General features: G+C 49.7%; 1 long non-coding RNA gene across 1 annotated transcript; it reads left to right on the forward strand.

The window, feature by feature from the left end:
• Positions 1-6,394: 6,394 nt before the first annotated feature.
• LOC109489343 lies at positions 6,395-13,601 on the forward strand. The gene is made up of 3 exons (XR_002142302.1): positions 6,395-6,494; positions 8,073-8,254; positions 13,571-13,601. It is a non-coding gene; the product is annotated as an uncharacterized LOC109489343 (long non-coding RNA).
• Positions 13,602-14,726: the final 1,125 nt, after the last annotated feature.

Here is a 14,726-nt window from a genome sequence, read left to right on the forward strand (position 1 = left end):
AGTGTCAATTAGGATGCTCTTCATAATGGATGAAAGAAACAACATATTCTAACGAATCACACGCTGAATCTGGCAAGACCTCGGGTAAGGCATTTATAACCCTGGTTTTAAATTTTGACATTCATCCAGGGGTGGTATTCAAAATATTGCCAACTGGTGCAGCATTGAAAATGTCAAATTAAAATGGCCCATGGCCTCCATGCTAGAGTACGGTCCCAGGGGCCCTGTCCTGTGTCAAGCATGAACCATTGAGATGTCGGGTGGTAGGGGTGAGTGTTCATGGGGAAGGGTCAGGGTTTAGGATGAGGAGGGCACTCAGGACTAGTTCACAACTGGTACAGAAGTATTTCGATATTGTAACAGCTAGGAAGCTGTATCAGCCCCTCGCATGAATATCAGGCCTATATTCATCCAAGAGGCTTCTCTGGTCCTATGATGACCTTTATCCTCATTGAAGATCTTTGCCTGTTAACGAGAGTGTGAAACCCATAAACATTTAATGAAAGCATAGATATGATTGGATTGAGGCCTTCCACTTTATTATTTTTCTGTTATTATTTTTCTTGTATTCTATTGTTTATTTTTCTTTATTATTTTTATTATTTTATTATTTGTTGCCTCTGGTTTTGTCCCTCCCCCCCTTCTGCTTTCCTTTGGATTATATAAATATGTTTTTAGAATTCCATTTTAATTTATCTGTTGTCTTCTTAGCTCTATACCTTTTAAATGATGTATTTTAGCAGTTGCTCTAGGGACGTCAGCATACATTCTTCACTCTCCACAGTACGCTGAGAGGGATATTGCGTCATATGATAAGAAATACAGAAACCTTGCAACTTTCCAGCTCTATTTACCGCCTCTCCACCGCGGTCTCCATCCATCCTTTATAAGCTACTTGTTATATGTAATCCATCCACCTATATTATAGACGCCACACTACAAAGTTATACTTTGTTGCTTGAAACAATTCTATCTACGTTAAAGAAATGAAAAGAAAAAAAAACAGACTTTTACATTTATCCAGATGTTTATCATTTCTGCGGCCCTTCGGTCTTGGTGACTATCCAGATTTCTATCTGGTGTCATTTCCCTTCAGCCTGAAGGATACCCTTTAGTATTTTTTGTTTATTTATTTGCAGTACAGACTTGAAAGGGATACATTTTCTTAATTTTTTAATCTGAAAATGTCTCTACTTCATCTTTGTTATTTAAGGATATTTTCACTGAATATGGAATTCTGGCTTGGCATTTCCCCCCCCCCCCCCCCCNNTTTTCCCCCCCCCCCCCCCCAGAACACTGAAGATGTGATTCGACTGTTTTCTGGCCTTTATAGTCTCTCATAAGGAGTTAGTGTGTTTTCAAATGGTTCTCTCCCCCTATGTAATATGTTTTTGTTTTTGGTTTTGTTTTCTTTTTCTGGTTTCTTTCACATAAAGGTAGAGATTTTCTCTTTATCATTAGTTTAACATTGGCTATGATGTGCCTATGTGTGGTTTTCTTTGTATTTATCCTCCCTGGGATTCATTGAGCTTACATCTGTACATTTTCTGCTTTCAGTCCCACTTGGGGAAATTCAGCCGTTATTTCTTTAAATATTATCTCTTCTACTTCTGTAATTCCAGTTGCATGTATTATGGGCCTTTTGCTATTGAGCCACACGTACCTGAAGCTTTGTTTATTTTTTTTAAATTTATTTAAAAAAAATTATTTGAGTGGGAGCCTGGGTGGCACAGTTGGTTAAGTGTCCAGACTCACATCAGGCTCCGCACTCAGCAGGGAACCTGCTTGGGATTCTCTCTCTCCTTCTGCCCTCCCCACCCCATGCCCTCTCTCTCAAATAAATAAACAAACAAATAAATCTTTAAAAATGTTTATTTGAGTATAGTTGACACCCAATGGTACATTACTTTCAGGTGTGTAACATAGTGATTTGATAAGTTTATCTACTATGCTGTGCTTACCACAAGGGCAGTTACCATCTATTACCATACGATTATTATAATATCATTGACTATATTTCCTATGCTGTGCCTTTTATTTCTGGGATTTATTCATTCTGTAACTGGATGTGTCTCCCACTCCCCTTCACCCTTTTTGGCCAACCCCCCATCCCCTTCCCCTCTAGCAACTGTCAGCTTATTCTCTGTATTTATGGGTCTGATTCTAATTTTTAATATTTTTTTCAATCTTTGATGTCTCTGTTCTTCAGAGAAAAACTGCTAATTCTAATAGTTTCATTTTTGTTTCTGCTGTTATACTGTTCAGTCCTAGAATTTCTACTTATTTTTAAAATTAGTTTTATTTTTCCACTCGGATTTCATTCATTGTGCACATATTTTCCTTTTGGTCCAAGAGTGCAGTTACAATAGCTACTTTCAAATTCGTGCCTGTTAATTCTAGCAGCTGAGTCATCTCTGCATTGTTCCCCACTGATTATCTTTTCTCTCAAAGTGGGTCACAATTTTCTGGCTCTCTTTTATGTTGGCTAATTTTGGACTATCCTCAGGATGTTGTGAAGTTTGAACAGTGCTGACTCTGGACTCTGGTATATTCCTCTAAAGAGCATTGTTTTTTATTTGTTTTAACAAGCAATTACCTGGGTTAGGCTTAAACCACAAATTCCGTCTTTTGGGGTAGCAAGTTGGGCCTCAGTTCATTTTACTATGAGCTGGATTCTGCCCCAAGCATACATGGGTCATGGGATCATCCAAGATTTAGGCAGTTAATATACTGAATTTGGGGGCTCTTTCCTCTGCTTGCCCCTTTCTGGGGTTCTTCTGCTTTCCAGTGACTATGATTGTCTCAAACACTGTTCTCTGGTCTTCAGGCCACAGAGACTGTGGATTTCTATAGAAGTTTTAGTTGTGCCTTGTGGTGCTGACTTAGCTGGCTGCCTCGCAGTAGTGGGTAAGCCCTGCTATACCGTTCTCTTCTCTTAAGGTTTGACTCTCCAGGATCTGTCTGCATTTGTTCACTCTCCAGTACCTTTAGGTCAGTGGTTTTTATATTTTTACAAAGTTTTATACACGGTACCTGCAGAGATGGTCTGGTAGGAACTAACTTGGATGTGCTGAAGGTGAAACTCACTTTTGATAGTGATTAATTTCATAATAGTTAAATATGTAAATTTAAATTTATAAAACTGCCAGGTAAATTGTGTCATCTATGTTTTTTTTTAATGTTAAGCTTCTCTCACTGATTTCATTTATTAAAATAATTAGATTTTGTTGTTTACCAAGTTCAGAAAACTCTGGGCTGCTCTGATTTCTGGGGTCTCATCCCTCCCAGCTTTGACTTTTGCATCCTGACATCGGTTTAGCTATACCAGGTACGATGTACTTCCCAACACGGGGGGCCGAGTTCCGCACTCCAACCTTTCTTAACCGTCCTTGCCATCTGCAAACAAATCGTTCACTTTCCCAACAGTCCTCACATCAATGGTTACCCCTCAGCTTCATGGTAGCCCTTGGAACCCAGGCAGGTGCATAGTGTCGCCATTTGACAGATAAGGAAACTGAGGTCAGTGCTGAGAATTAACTGTCCTGAGAGGCTAAAACTCAGTACTCCTGATTCCAGTCCATGGTCCTTCCCCCCGTACCTCACTGGGCAGAACAGAGAGGTTTGGGTTACACTTGTTAGTGGGGGAATGGGCTGCCAGGGGAAATGCCTGGACCCCATCTCTCCAAGGCAAGAACACCTTCTAGGCTATCCTTCAGACTGCCTCTGTTACTGCTTGGCTGTGTGGGTTGGGACAGGCCATTTCTCCTCTCCAGGGTGTTGTCACCTCTTCTTCGGATAAACAGATTGATTTGTAGGATTTCTATATTGCTTTTAGGATTTTAACATTTTTCCACTTTGAAACATTTTATGCTTAGTTTTATCTGCCTTATAAGCCTGCAATTTCTTGATGTCTGTGTCTCATTCATTCGTCCACTTAGCAGACATTTCTTGATCACCTGGTGCATGGTAGGCATGGCCCTACAAGCCAGAATATTAGCCTGATTGTCCCAGTCTTACCGTCCTCGAGCTCATAGTCGCCTGGGAGAGACAGACGTGAGAAGAGGAGGCTTACAATCCTCTGCAGTGTGGGTTATAATAGAGCCATTCAGGGGACTGTGGGAGCGTCCAGGGAAAGACGCCTCACCCACACCGAGTGTGTGTGTGTGTGTGTGTGTGTGTGTGTGTGTGTGTGGTGATCCCTGGACACAACACTGCCAGGTTAGCGGTAGTAATAATAAAAATGAACATTTATTGGACTTCTCCCATTAGAGTGACCAGCCACCCTGGATTGCCTGGGACTGAGGAGTTTCCTGGAATGGGGGATTTTCAGTGCTCATACCAGGAAAGTCTCATGTGCCAGACACTGTTCCAGGCACAATCCATAAATTAATGTATAAAAACCTTACAATAAGTCTATTAACGGGTGCTGTTATTTCCCCCATTTTATAGCTGAGACATCCAAATTAAATAACCCGACTGGGACATGTCGTTGAGGATAGCCAATGCCATAATCTGAACCCAGAGCCCGTGGTCTTGAACATGACTGCACATTGAGTCAGAACTACCTGAGTGAAGAGGCGGAAGAAAACAGGGGACAGGGGTTCAGGGCACTGGCCCTGTCAAGTTACTCTCTCATGTTCCTTATCTGTAGAGGGGGGCTCCCCACAGTGCCTCTGTTATGGGTTGCTAAGCATACTGAATGGGTTGAGCACTTGGCTCATTGAACATGGCTGTGAAAAACCACCGTCGCCATCATTACAGGGAAGGGGCTGGGAGGGTTTGAGGAACAGGGAACAGCCTGTAGAGAGGCTCAGAGACGGGGAACCAAAGGAGTTCTGTCTGGCGGAGCACAGAGGGCTGAGGAGACAGGCAAGAACCGGGGTCACATACAGCTTTCATTCTCTTTGGCGGGGCTCAGACTAGGATGAGGCAAGGAAGGCATTCGGCTTGGGAGCATAATTTAAGAAGACTCCATAATTAAGATCGTATTTGAATGTAATATTTTAAAAAGCCAATTTTAAGTAAGGAAAAAAAAAAAGAATCCACAATGAACAGAATAGCAACATTTTAAAGGCAGGATCTGACCTTGCTCTTCCACGATTTGGAGTCACTTTCCTCACCCTAATCCCGGCCCTGTTGGATTCTGCCTTTATTTAAAATTTTGATACTCTGTTCATCAGGGATTTTTTTTTTAACTTAATTTTGGTTTGTTTTTGTTTTTGTTTTGTTTTTTAAAGCTTTTATTTATTTATTTGACAGAGAGAACGAGAGCGCACAAGTAGGGAGAGCGGGAGGCAGAGGGAGAGGGAGAAGCAGGCTCCCCGCTGAGCAGGGAGGCCAACTCAGGGCCCGATCCCAGGACCCTGAGATCGTGACCTGAGCCAAAGGCAGACGCCTAACNGGCCCGATCCCAGGACCCTGAGATCGTGACCTGAGCCAAAGGCAGACGCCTAACTGACTGAGCCCCCCAGGCCCCCCCCCTTTTTTTTTTTTTTACTTTATTTTGATTAAAAGAATCGTGCATGAAAATATTTATCTTCCGGCACCTGGGTGGCTCAGTGAGTTGAGCTTCTGACTCATGATCTCAGCTCAGGTCATGATCTCAGGGTCGTGAGATCGAGCCCTGCGTTGGGCTCCGTGCTCGGCACTGAGTCGGCTTGAGATGCTCTCTCCCCCTCTGCCGCTGCCCCTCCGCCCCCTCGCTCGAATAAATAAATAAGTCTTTAAAAAACTACACATGGTGATTAATGTTGGCACGGCCTTGGATTTTGCACCTCCGACGGGTGCCTCAGGAGGACCTTCCTGGTGGATGGCTGGTGTCTCGGAACAACTGGGCAAAGCTCTGCCCTGGGCCTCTGAGGAGTGGCCCGCTGCGGGCTACCAGCTGCACGGTCACCCCGCAGCTCNGCCGGGGGGGGGGGTGTGCGGGGGTGGGTACGTGTGGCAGCTACTGTGGCCCCACAGGGGGGCCGTGAGCCTCCCCTTCTTCTCCGGGCAGCCAGAGCCCCGGTGTCAGCTCTCTCTCCCGCCCCCTTCTGTCCACAGCTCCTCCGCCCGCAGCCGGGGATGGGGGTGTCGGGGGGAGAGGTGGCCTCAGACATGGCGTTGCTATTTCAGGGCAGACGATGGCTTCCTTCTCTAGCCCAAATGAAACCTTTCCTCTCCCAAATTCCTCAGCCCTCTCATTAGCGGTTGTGTTTGTGGATAATAGCTATAATGAGGAGGCAATAAAAAAATCCAGAATGGGCTGCCCGGCGGCCTCTCCTTACCCCTTCCAGAAGGAGCGCCTGCCAGCTCGGGCTGAGGCCCTCGTGGCCCCGCCGTGGACCCGGGGCCGGGAGCCGGCACGTGCTCTAGGCGGCGTTATTGAATCCCCGTCCGTTAAAAATGCCGGGCCACAGGCCAGGAGCCCAGGAAAATAAGTGGCGACAGGTGAGAGACACAGAGCCTCCCGGCGGCCTCTGGAGCCACTTCAAAGGCCACGGCCCTGCCAGGTAATTGAGGCCTCGTGGACACCGTGTCCGGGAAACGGCTCGGCCAGCGACGCCCCGGCACACGGGAAAGGAGACGGGCAGGGGAGAGGGGACGGCTGGGCTGGCCGGGCCAGGCCCGGGGCGGGCCCTGTAATTAGGCAGCGCGGAGAAAATACCTTTTCTGTCGGGCCCTGTGCGCAGTGACTTAGGACTTCCGTTTGGGGAGGTGGGAAGAGAGCCCCGGGCCAGAGGCAAGCAGGCCTCTAGAAGGGCCGTCTCCTCACGCACTGGCCTCCTCCAGGATCTGGTTCTCCTGGAGCTTGAACAGAGGAGTGTGCGTGTGTTTGCACAGGCGTGTGTGTGTGTGTATTTGTCTAGGCACGTTTGCATGCATGTGTGTTTGCATCGTGTGTGTGGATGTGTTGTGTCTTTGCACCTATGAGTCTCGTGTGTGTGTGTGTGTGTGTGTGTGTGTGTGTGTATAGGACAGACCTGCAATCCTCCACCCTGCCCCACCCTCGCCCCACCCCCCTGCCATGTCTCCCTTTCTCTTTCTTCTTACATTTGGTATCTCACTTCTGGAAGGTACTATAGCACTGGTACCCGTTTGGGCCCCTGAAACAGTCCTCCCTTCCAGCTAGATCTCCTGTTGGATTTCTAGAACTCCAGCTCGGGGCTGGAGGCTTGGCCAGCAGTTTGGATAGTGAGTCCAGCCGGCAGGGTGCAGGGAAGGAGCCCCAGCTGTCGATCCCAGTGGAGTCCATCTGGGGCTACCCCAGAGCTCAGAATCCCACAGAGCGGGTCAGAGGAGCAGGTCTCCCCGGGCTGGAGGAGCGATAAAGCAAAATACAGCCATTTCCATATTTAAGTCTTTGGAGGACCTCCTCCGTGTATGTTCCCTCACATTCACAGACGACTGATGATTCCTTGTTACAATATTTTGTCATTAAATTCAACTCACTTTTGAACTTAAATTTACTTTAAAAAGAAACCTCTGATTGCTACCAGAAATGGAAAAATCGATGTCATTTAGCGTAAATGGCAGATAATGATAAAAATGAGCACCATGAAAGTAGAAGGCGGTTTTCAATTCCAGCTAGCTACCGTTGACTGTTGGAGGTCCAAGCTCAAGGAGGGGGGCGGGGGCGTGGGTCTCCGTGGAAAAGAAATGTTAGCGAATGTTAGGAACGTGTCAAGACATGCTGGCACCCAGAATGGATAGTGACTCCATGTGTCTTTGCGTGTATGTCTCCTGGTGACGTCAGCCAGAATTGGAAGTGCATCACGGCTCACTGCATGGTGGAGGGAGCCAATGCCATGGGTCACCACCCCCACCCCCAGTAACGCCGAGCCTATAGGTGGCGCTGCTGAGCGCTAACACAACTGGGGGTCCATATCCACTGCATCGGGAAGGTTCACCTGGACCCTCCAGCCTGGTTTCCTCCTCCCCAAAACGGAGGTAAAGTGGAACCTGCATGGGGAGAACTGAAGGCAAAGGCTTTGTACAAGGAACCTGGCACGCAGCACTAGGCGAGCCCTCACTGGTGTTCAGATTACCTGGGCAGAAGCTGGGCTCTGAGTGCATTCTGATATCTGCAGGTCTTCGGCCTGATGAGGAGCTCAGTGTGACACTGAGCTGACTGGTCTGGGGAGTCATGGGATCTTCCCTGCCTTGAGCCAGAGACAGAGAAGGATGCTGAAAGCAAATACTGGGAGTACAGAAGCCCTTTCTCTCGCACGCTCCGCCACTGCCACAGCCCGGGGAGAAGCCCTTTTATCAGGTAAGATGGTCCAGGCACTGGGGGGCACTCACCAAGATCCCCCAGAAATGGAGGTGAGGGATTGTTCCGCTTGGACTCAAAAGACATTAACTTATAGGAGCCAGGTACCCTTCTAAGCATTTACGCACCCACGCCCCACTTAGTTAAGTCCTGTGAAAGTTAAGTACCATGAGTTAAGTGCTGTGAGTAGCCCATTTTACAGGTCAGACTGAGTCACCTGCCCAAGGTCATTCAGCTCACTCATCAGGTGGTGGAGCTGGGATTTGAACCCAGCCCGGCTCTGAGCTCTTCCCCACCGGGACAGAGTTGCCTCTCTCCAGATGCACCACGCATGTGGCCGTGATGCATGGGACACGGATTTGAGAGCGTGTGAAATGGGTGTCCCTGCCTGAGTGAGTCACCTCAGACCGTCTGCAGCCTGGGCCACCGCCGGGCAGCTCCGAGCGAGAGGAGTTTACTTGGCAAAACCAAATCCTGCTCCTTTCAGTGTGTTAACATGAAAGCTGCCTCTAATTCCATCTACAAACACCGCATTCTCTGAGCTACAATTGGCAGGGGCGGCCAGCATCGCCCCATTTCACATTCCTTCGAGTCACCAAGTGGAGCAGCCGGAGTGTGGCCATCATTCAGGATTCAGCGCTCGGGTTTCATGAGACAACATCAGAAATACCTCCGTAACCACCCGACTCCTCCGTGGCCTGGGGAGGGGGCGAGGACGCAACCCCAGCTCCTGCCCGAGCGGGGGGCCAGATTGGCGGCCCTCCACCGGCCCAGACAAGCGTTGGCTCTGTCGGCGCTGAGGCTTGGGGCCCACGGCCCACACGGGCCCTGCCTCGCTGCCCACCACGAGGACAGGGAGGTTGGTTTATAAATTTGCACGCAGCCGGCCTCTCACCTTCCCACTGGGATCAGGCATTTCTGTGGTCACGGGACAGGACCCCATCTGGTTGAATGGTGCCTTTGATGGAGGCCAGAACTGCCTGCGTGCTGGGGGCAGGGATGGCAGGGCCGGCCGTGGGCTCTGTGCCTGAGCGTTCGGGGCCCCCTTCCCTGGGCACAGAGGCCCTTTAGGCCCCTGGAGGACCAGGGTGTTGAGCAAAGCGTGCTGCCCTCCTCACCGACCGTACTCCACCTTCATGCATCTCCTGGACCGTCACAGCTCTGCTTCCTCCGACCCAGCCTCAGAAAGTCCCCCGGGCTGTGGGCCCAAAGCGCAGCTCTGATCTTGGAGCTCCCAAAGCCCCACAGTACCCTCTCCCCCCACCTGCCACAGAGTCTGAGAAATTCTAGATCGTGGTCATCAAGAGCTTTTACAGCCCAGATCCACCCTTGACCTGGTAGGTACATGAGATGGTCAGGGGCCACTCCCTGACCCCCTGTGCTTTAGGAGGGCACACGCCTTCGGCTTGCTTTGGAGGTTACCTTCCGCCGAAATGCCGGGCATCGACCTCTCCCCCACCCTATAAATCACTGGCTAGGAATCCCTCTCTTGGGTCTGCTTCTAGGGGGACCACCCTAAGACAGTGAATGAATGAATGAATGAATGAATGAATGAATAGTAAATCCAGGGGAGCAGAACTGGGCAAGTTAAAAGTTTCCTAATGATTTTTTTTTTTTTTCAGATAGAACAGGGTTTGTCTTTCAGTGTTGTATAATAAACATTTATCGAGCATACCCTCATTAGTGGGGATGTGCATGCTAAAACCCATCCGTTGTACACCGACACAACATCGCATGTAGGCATATGCGTTCACACCCACAGTCCCATGCCGTGCACGTCCCCACATGCCTGGGTTCCCACCGCATGTAAAGTCTAGCACTTCAACCCGCCCCATGGATCCACGAACCGATATTCTATAAACGTGTCCGTGCCCTATATACAGTCACACGCAGACATAGCTTACCAATGTTTATGCACACACAGAATCATCTGATATGTATGCAACACACGGTCTGGCCCCGTTAGGTTTATATACTCACAGTCTCCCCCATTCCTACGTGTGCGGGTGTCTAGGTCTATCCCTCTGTGCACGTCTCCAGTCAGAGGTCCTATTCATTTCCGCCCAGGGTGTATATGCTTTGATTCCTGGGGTAAGTGGTGGCTTCTTTCCTTAAAAAGAAACCCACAGTTGATGAATTTTTTCCCCCTGAATTTCTCCCTTGTCACATGGGAGGAAAAAGTTGTTGCATTTGTGTATTAGGCCCATTAGCCTAGATAAACTGTTGGCCTCCTGTAATGATTAATGACAGAATAGTGCAGTTGTTGCAAAAATAAATCACGCGGTGAGGAGAGGGCGGGAGATTATATCTAACACCAGGGGATGGCTTATTAATCTCACTTCTGGAGGAATTCCTGAGTAAATCGGTCTCCTTTATTAATGATATTTCACTCTGCTCTGCGAGATATCTTTTACCCAGCCAGAAGGGCAATTATCTATTTAGGCCAGGAAACAATATTAGTTACTGCCTTGGCTCCGGGACCAGGAGAAAGGCCAAGAGAAGGAGGAAGAGAGAAAAACACGGAGCCGAGCGCTCCTGTCCCCGGACTGATGGATGCCAGGCTCCCTTACACCTCCAAGCAGGTTCTCGGCCCTCCCTGTGTCGTGTGAATGTGTCTAAGTGTGTTCGTGTCTCCGTGGGTCTGACTGGGGTGAAGGGATCTGAGGATGGTTGTCCTGCTTCCCTGCCTTGAAAACGCGGACTCACTCAGTCGGTGAGCATCTCTGAGTCATTCCTACTTGCAAGCCTATGCCGGGGCCCTGAGGCCTCCTGGAAGGAAAACTGGGCCCTCGTGCTCCTTGGCGGAGTCATTCCTACTTTGAAATTCTGTTTGCATCTAACTGTTCTCTGATGGTGGTTTGGGGAGAACAGGGGACCAGGTGGCAGGCCCGCGTAGAAAAAGGATGTCTTTCCTATATTGAAACCACCATTTATCTCTGCCTTATCCATTGTCTGCCACACAGCAGGCATTGCCCGGAGACAGCGAGAAGAATGGGGCAACTGCTGTAGCGGGGCTACCAGGAAAAGTAACCAAAGTAACCAAAGGGCTCCCAGGAACCCCGACCAAAGGATATTTAGCAAATTGGCCCATTTCTTGTCTTAGTCATTCCTTCACTGAACAGGCATTTATGCAGCAACGACTGTATACCAGCACCTGTTGCTAGACTCTGGGGAATCCACAAGGAGTAGTGACACTGTGATTCTTGCACTGCCAAAAGTTTATTGCTAATGGGAGATTTGGCGTAAAAGCAAAATAGCAACTCTACGAGGTAATAAGGGACAAATGAGTTCCATGTGCCTAGGGCGGTGGCAGGCCCAAAGTGTGTGTGCGCGCACACGCGTGTGTATGTGGCAGATGGGAGAAATCAAAGAGGGCAGGCTGTAGCAGAAACGCTGGGGTTTGACAGCAATCTTATCTGATTTCCAATCCTGGCTTAGCCCTTGATCAGCTCTGGGACCTGGCTTGGGTCTCTCTGAGCTTCCTTTTCCTTGTCCATGGCATGGGACGAATGACAGCGATTTCTTGTAGCTTTTATGCCGACGCCTTATTCTCCTCATGGAATTTTTTTTTCTAAAGGATCAAATATGCAGAGATGGTCAATAAATAGAAGCTTTTCTAGATACAAACGATGCCGAGTCTCTGTCCTGAGAGGCAATCCAATATAATGATCGTTCCCATTGTCGTTTTTGAGCACTTATTATAATTCAAATGTAATTCTAAGTGCTTTACACGTGTCATCTGTCTGGATGAGTCAAATCCTGGAAAACTTGACAGATTGGGAATTATTCTGGGTTGTGCATCCTGTGAGTGACCCAGACAGGAATAAGCTTTGGGGAAAAGGCCTGATGGGAGAGCCCCAGGGATCACCCAGGCCCTCAATCCTCAAAGAGCAGACTGCTGACCAGCAGATTTAGAAAGGCTGCAGAATATTCCCGGCCCGCACCTGCAGGATCAGGAATTTGCGTTTTGAGAGGTTCCACACATTATGTGTGAGAGCACTGTTCTCTCTGAGCCCAGGCCCAGAACTCCCCTCTCCAGCCTCCACGGCTCCAGCCATGGGCACCGACTACCCCCAGAGGTCCTGCTTGTTCTGGAATCCTATGATGCAAGACCAGCATAGTAGGGGAAGCCTTCCGGACAGAGGGGGGATCTGAGCTGTCAAAGGGCACGGTCATCTGTGACCCACGTAAGCTGGGCTTTCTCCTTACTATGCCCGGGCACTAGGCCAGGCTCTCGCCTTGCATCAATGCCCATGACCTCCTCGCCCCCACCCTACGAGGTGGGCATTGCTCTTGTGCCCATTTTATGACTCAACAAACTGAGGCTCAGAGGGATTCTCTTGCCTGCGGTGACTCAGTGGTGCATTCCAAGCCAGGTGTGACTGTTTCAGGCAGTGACCACTGGCCCATGTACAGCATCTCCCATCCAGGTCCTCTTCCAGTGCCCCCCCTCTGGCCCTAGCCTTGGCCTTTCCTGGGCAGGGGTGGCGGTGAGGCCACCCCAGCTGGTCCCTTCTAGGAGCCTGGGCCCAAGCCCCTGGTCCCAGGCCGGCGGTGCCGCAGTGGCAGCCGCAGAAGCCGAGGCCCGGCCCCTCTCTGTCAGCACTTTGGCTGCCCCCAGCCCTCCCTACCCCAGTAATTAAATAAGTCTCTGGAAGAGGAGCCTGTACAGTATGTCATAAAATCTCTCTGAACTACCTATATTTACCCCTGAAAGTGAATTCTTTATAAGACCCGGGATATCAAAGCGGCCAGGGATCAAAGTCGTTTTAATAAGCCAGCCGAATGCGCCTGCCCGGCCTGGCCTCCTCCCGCCGCCCCCCTCAGAAGGCACTTAGGACGCCCCTTGGGTCGTATTGTCACTCTGATCGCTCACTGCACACGCCTTCAGGGGAACAGGAATTCCGCCCTGCTCACTCTCTGGCCCTGCCCACCTGCCCCGCGCCGGCCCGTCAGCTCTGCCGCCCCGTTCTCTGCACCAGCCCTGCGTGCCACCTGCCGGGGCCACCAACAGCAAGTCTTGCAGTGCGGGGAGGGGGACCTAGGTGCAGCATTAAGCAGCAGAACAAAGTCAGGAGAATGGTTCCCTTGGGGTTGGTTCCTGCAAAGCAGCACGAGGATGGATTTTGGTGTGCTGGTCACCTTCTGTTCCTGATTTGGGTGTTCGTCACATGGTGTGTTCGGTTAAAGAAAATTCATGAAGCCGAATGACTAAGATGAATGCATGTTCCTGTCCACGTGTGATACTTCAATAAAATGTTTATTTTATTTTTTTATTTTTTATTTTTTTAAAGATTTTATTTATTCATTTGACAGAGAGAGAGAGAGACAGCCAGCGAGAGAGGGAACACAAGCAGGGGGAGTGGGAGAGGAAGAAGCAGGCTCCCAGCAGAGGAGCCCAACGTGGAGCTCGATACCAGGACCCTGGGATCACGCCCTGAGCCGAAGGCAGATGCCTAACGACTGAGCCACCCAGGCACCCCATTCAATAAAAATTTTTTTAAAAAATTGTAGCAGTTCACATACAATTCCGCTTGCCCGGATTCTCAGGTCTGGCCACCATCGATGGGTGCTAAGTCACGGCTGCCCGAGATGGGAGGTGGGCTCCCGCTGGCCCCACTCCCTACCCAGACCGCGTCACACATCTCTACCCCTGGGCTGCCCTTGCAGGATTTCAGTGTGAGATTCCCTGGTCTAGTTCAAAGCTCTCATTGTACTAGTGGGGAAACTGAGGCCCAAAGGGAGCCCGCCAGGAAGTTGAAACCAGGCCCGATTATTCACTGTTGGTCTAGACCTCTTCTCTCACATCAAGAGTTGGCAAACTGTGGCCCATGGGCCAAATGCAGCCGGCTTCCTGTTTTAAAAATTAAGTTTTATTGGAAAGAGTCACATCCATTCGCTTCAGTATTATCTATGGCTGCTTGTGTGCTGCATGGTTTTGCATTGATCAGCTGAGGCAGAAACCGTTTTGCGCCCACCAGGCCCCACAGATGACTTGGACCTTTACAGAGAAAGTCTGCTGTCTTCTGCCTTACGCAAGGAGTCTACCCGCTTCCCCCGTCGGTACCGTCCTGGCCTCCAGATGGGTATATAAATGACAGGTCAAGGTCTGCCTCTCTGGGTGGGAGCCCAGACGTGCTAGGGCGGTCAGGCAGGCAGGCTACTTGGCTGCGACCGAGCAGTGCGGCCTTGGGAAAGAGTCTTGACGTCTCTGAACATCAGGGGGACACACCTGCCACCCCACTCCCCCTGCTCCCCCCCTTCCAGGGTGAGAAAAATTCTGCAAGGTACTGTGACTGGAAGTGCTTTGGAGGTTCTGAAAACATGATCTTGGGAGACCTAAGAATCACACCCAGGGTTGCTGGGAAGCAGGGCCGTGCTCAGGTCCCCACCAGGATGCACAAGGCGGTGGGAGTGATGATTGCTATGGTCATGGCACTGCCATCTCATACTTACTAAGGCCTTTTATGCT

The sequence above is a fragment of the Ailuropoda melanoleuca genome, chromosome 12, assembly GCF_002007445.2.
Source record: "Ailuropoda melanoleuca isolate Jingjing chromosome 12, ASM200744v2, whole genome shotgun sequence".
In the NCBI taxonomy this organism is placed as follows: domain Eukaryota; kingdom Metazoa; phylum Chordata; class Mammalia; order Carnivora; family Ursidae; genus Ailuropoda; species Ailuropoda melanoleuca.